Here is a 5,572-nt window from a genome sequence, read left to right as displayed (position 1 = left end):
GGAACGGGGTGGTGGGGGGAGGGGGAATGAGGGGGGAAGGAGGAATTGAATGAGGGTGGGAGGAGGGAATGAGGGAGGAAGGGGGGAGAGGCAATGAGGGGGTGGAGGTGGAATGAAGTGGGGGGACTGGGGATGGGAGGAGGAATGAGGGTGGGAGGAAGGGGGGAGAGGGAATGAGGGGGTGGAGGGGGAATGGGGTGAAGGGGGAATGAGGGCGAAGGCGAGAATGGGGGGAATGAGGGGGGAGGGGTTTGTGTGGACCCCCCCAAACTCTCCAGGATAAATTCATAGACGTACCCATGCTGCTCAACAAAGATCTGACACACTAATCCTATCTTCCAGCACTTGGCTCACAGCCTTGGAGGATTTGGCAACACAAGTGAAAAGCTAAATACTGCTTAGTTCAGAGAATATCTGACTTAACCACCCTTTGAGGCAGTGAATTCCAGTTTCCCACCACCCTCTGAGAAAAGGTTTCTCCTCAACTCTCTTAGTCTTCTACCTCTTACCATAAATCTCTGCCTCCTGGTTATTGACCCTGCTACTCATGGAAAAAGTGCCTTCCTAACCACCCTATCTGTGCTCTTCATAATCTTATACACTTCTATCAGGTCTCCTTTGAACCTTCGCTGCTCCAGGGAACACAGCCTATCCAATCTTTCCATACAGCTCAGACCCTCCAGTCCAGGCAGCATCCTGGTAAATAAAAGCAAATTACTGTGGATGCTGGAATCTGAAACAAAAACAGAAAATGCTGGAAAATCTCAGCAGGTCTGCGGAGAGATAACAGCTAATGTTTCGAGTCTGGAGGATCCTTTGTCAGAGCACCCTGGGAAATCTCCTCCATACGCTTCCCAATGCAATTACATCCTTCCTATGATGTGTGACCAGAACTACACGCAGTACTCCAGTTGTGACCTAACCAGTGTTTTGAACAGTTCCAGCATCATCTCACTGCTGTTGGATACTATGCCTCGTACTCCATCCCAGTGTCTAAATAGGAATGAAGGATTAATGACTGGATATTCCTGGGGTGACGTGATGGAGCAAAAACACCATCGGGGCATTAAACAAAATGTAACCTGGAGTTCTACCTGGGTCACAATTGGGAATATATTTGTTTTCATTTTAGTTCATTAAACTAGTGGGAATGGGAAACACAGCTGTTTACTTAGTGAGGCAGATGGAGGCCTGCGCTACTCAAAGGCAATTCGGACTGAGAAATTAATGGTGGCTTTGCCAGTGACATCCAGATCATTTAATTAATTAAAAAGGTATAGACGGAGCTTTACTCTGTATCTAACCCCGTGCTGTACCTGTCCTGGGAGTGTTTGATGGGGACAGTGTAGAGGGAGCTTTACTCTGTATCTAACCCCGTGCTGTACCTGTCCTGGGAGTGTTTGATGGGGACAGTGTAGAGGGAGCTTTACTCTGTATCTAACCCCGTGCTGTACCTGTCCTGGGAGTGTTTGATGGGGACAGTGTAGAGGGAGCTTTACTCTGTATCTAACCCCGTGCTGTACCTGTCCTGGGAGTGTTTGATGGGGACAGTGTAGAGGGAGCTTTACTCTGTATCTAACCCCGTGCTGTACCTGTCCTGGGAGTGTTTGATGGGGACAGTGTAGAGGGAGCTTTACTCTGTATCTAACCTTGTGCTGTACCTGTCCTGGGAGTGTTTGATGGGGACAGTGTAGAGGGAGCTTTACTCTGTATCTAACCCCGTGCTGTACCTGTCCTGGGAGTGTTTGATGGGGACAGTGTAGAGGGAGCTTTACTCTGTATCTAACCCCGTGCTGTACCTGTCCTGGGAGTGTTTGTTGGGGACAGTGTAGAGGGAGCTTTACTCTGTATCTAACCTCGTGCTGTACCTGTCCTGGGAGTGTTTGATCATAGAATCCCTACAGCACAGAAGTAGGCCATTTAGCTCATCGAAACTGCACCGACAACAATCCCGTCCAGGCCCTATCCCTGTAAGCGCATGTAGTTACAATCCTAATTCCCCTGACACTAAGGGGCAATTTAGCATGGCCAATCAATCTAACCCGCACATCTTTGGAGTGTGGGAGGAAACCAGAGCACCCGGAGGAAACCCACGCAGACACAGGGAGAATGTGTAAACTCCACACAGACCTGAGGCCAGAATTGAATCCAGGTTCCCGGTGCCGTGAGGCAGCGGTGCTAACCACTGTGCAACCACCCAGATCATGGGGGCAGTGTATAGTGTGATTTAGAATCATAGAAACCTTACAGTGCAGAAGGAGGCCATTCGGCCCATCGAGTCTGCACTGACCACAATCCCACCCAGGCCCTACCCCCATATCCACCCGCTAATCCCTCTAACCTACACATCTCAGGACACTAAGGGGCAATTTTAGCATGGCCAATCAACCTAACCCGCACATCTTTGGACTGTGGGAGGAAACCGGAGCACGCGGAGGAAATCCACGCAGACACAAGGAGAATGTGCAAACTCCACACAGACAGTGACCCAAGCTGGGAATCGAACCCAGGTCCCTGGAGCTGTGAGGCAGCAGTGCTAACCACTGTGCTACCGTGCTGCCCTCAAACTTTCCCTTCTGGGGTCCCCTCTGTTACAAAAATTTCACTGACAACACCCTGCCCCCCTTCCCCATAAAGCAGTTTTTTAAATAAAATGAGCTTGCATTTATGTAGCACCTCTCACGACCACCAGCCATCTCAAAAGTGCTTTACAGCTAATGAATGCAGTGAGTTACTGTTGAGAGGTAGGAGATTATTAAACATTCATGCTTTTTTAATTGACTTAATGTCAAACTTGTTGCTGATACTAAGCAATAAATCCATCAAGATATGGAGATATGTTCGACAAGTGCACCACATGTCACGGTCAATGTTCATCCTGACTGAAGATCCAGCTTCACCTAAGAATCTTTTGCTTATTCAGCGTGCAGAAGGAGCAGTGCTGATTTCATGTTTCATGTCCACACATGCACTTTCCAATAGAGTTCACTGAGTTTTTAAGTTTAAAGTTGTAAAGTTTATTTATTAGTGTCACAAGTAGGCTTATGCAATGAAGTTACTGGAAAAATCCCCTAGTTGCCACACTCCAGCACCTTTTTGGGTACACTGAGGGAGAATTTAGCATGGCCAATTCACCTAACCTGCACATCTTTGCATTGGGAGGAAACCGAAGCACCTGGAAGAAACCCACGGGGAGAACGTGCAGATTCCGCACAGACAGTGACCAAGCTGGGAATCGAACCTGGGTACCTGGCGCTGTGAAGCAGCAGTGCTGACCACTGTGCCGCCGAGTATTCAGGAGTGGAAATCCTGGTTGACTTTACTCTTCGAGTGCGCCTAGATTCCCCTCGCTTCAGGCACTCCTACAACTCATCGGGCATTGTTTGTACCAGTAGTTAGTTCCTGCCTTTATTCTCCCTACATATGTTTGATATGTAGTGGACTGTTAAATGGACATTATTCAACGCTCTCCCACACGCAGCAAGAGCTGGTGTTATTTCCTCAGACAGTGAAAGCAGTGAAAGATAAATCCTTTTGAGCAAAAGAATAAATGAATGGGGAGATTGATCTGGGAAAGAACAAGTGATCGGATTGTATAAAAAATAAATGCTTATTTATTAGGAGCCAAACTTTGAAAGCAAAAAAACAGCTGGAAACCTGAAATAAAAACAGAAAATGCTGGAAATACTCAGTGGGTCAGACAGCGTCGGCGAAGAGAGAAACAAAGTTCTGAAGAAGAGTCATATTGGACTGGGAATGTTAACACTGTTTCTCTGTCCACCAGTGCTGCCAGACCTGCTGGGGTTTTCTGTTTTTACATACTTGAAATCGATTGACCGATAAAAGAGGGATGTCTGCTTGACTTGGTTTCTGTGCTGAGTTTTTATTTCCTTGGGGAAAGTTGAGTTCTGAAACGACGTCTAGATTCTTAAAACAGAAGTCAGGGTGATAAAACAATGAAACTTGTGATCAAAAATCACCGATCACAAAGATTAAAAGTGGGGAAGTGGTCAGTTGAACGGATGAACAATTGACAAAAGGAGAGGGAAAAATACATTTCACCCTCAAATGAACAAAATGACTGATTTAATACAGGCAAACGTTACAAGCAAGTTTTCGATTGTTACTCAATCCTTATCCTTTTGAAAGCAGAAGTGGATGGGTTTGATAAATTTACAGGAAACAGTGGCCGGAATGTTACTGGCACGCCCGCCCGAGGCTCGTAAGATCACGCCCAAGGCCAACAGGGAATGCCGTTCTGTGAGTCTCAGCCGCCCCGATTCCGGGGCGAGCGTGCCGGTAAAATCAGGGCCAGTACATGTTATCTGGGGTGGATGGGGGAAAGGTTGGAATATCAGAACAGTTTTGTTGAGGATATTTCCAGAGAAGGATCACCCGGGGAGGAGGCGGAATATAGCAGTTAGGTACAAATTTTCTTTTAGGAAAAAAACACACCTCCTCTAGCCGGGGATGGACAAAGTCATGGTGAGACTCATAGATAGGACTTCCATTTACAATTTGTTTTATAAATTAATTTACGGGATGTGTGTGTTGCTGACTAGACCAGCATTTATTGCCCATCCCTAATTGCCCCTTGAGAAGATGGTGATGAGCTGCCTTCTTGAAACACTGCAGTCCCTGAGTTGTAGGTACCCTAACAGCGCTGTTAGGGAGGGAGTTCCAGGATTCGGACCCAGCGACACTGATGGAACAATGATATATTTCCAAGTCAGGATGGTGAGTGGCTTAGAGGGGAACCTCCAGGTGGTGGTGTTCCCAGGTGTCTGCTGAATGAGGATCCATTTCAAGCAACTATTTTTGGCAAACCCTGTTGTAGGGTTGCCAACTGTGTTTAAATGTATTCCTGGAAGTTTCATTTGCCCCACACTCAGCCATTAGTCACTAACACACCCATCCTTGTCACACACTGACCTTCCTTCACCAATTGGAAAGCGAAAAGACTCATTATCCAATTGGATGATGTTTGACTCAGTTGGATAGTTTTTTTTAAAGCCATTTTCAAGATTTTTGAATCTGGTGAGATATCCATAGAATCCCTACGGTACAGAAAGAGGCCATTCAGCTCATCGAGTCTGTACCAACCACAGTCCCACCCAGACCCTATTCCCGTAACCCCACATATTTACTCTACTAATCCCCCTGACACTAGGGTCAATTTAGCATGGCCAATCAACCTAACCCACACATCTTTGGATTGTGAGAGGAAACTGGAGCACCCGGAGGAAACCCATGCAGACACGGGGAGAACATGCAAACTCCACACAGACAGTGACTCGAGGCCAGAATTGAACCCGGGTTCCTGGTGCTGTGAGGCAGCAGTGCTAACCGCTGTGCCACCATGCCAATATCCAATGAAAATGACAAAAATAAATGATGTCCCAATGACGTTTCTCCAGGGTTGCACACAGCAGTATCCTGGAGATTAATCTTCAATTCCTGGAGCCTCCAGACCAATCCTGGAGAGTTGGCAACCCTACCCTGCTGTGACAGCGTATTTGCTTACATGTTAAATGTAATTTCAATATATGTTTATTCTAACGTGCATGTCATT

This window comes from Mustelus asterias, chromosome 16, assembly GCF_964213995.1.
Source record: "Mustelus asterias chromosome 16, sMusAst1.hap1.1, whole genome shotgun sequence".
Classification (NCBI taxonomy): domain Eukaryota; kingdom Metazoa; phylum Chordata; class Chondrichthyes; order Carcharhiniformes; family Triakidae; genus Mustelus; species Mustelus asterias.
This window is presented reverse-complemented; position numbering follows the sequence as displayed.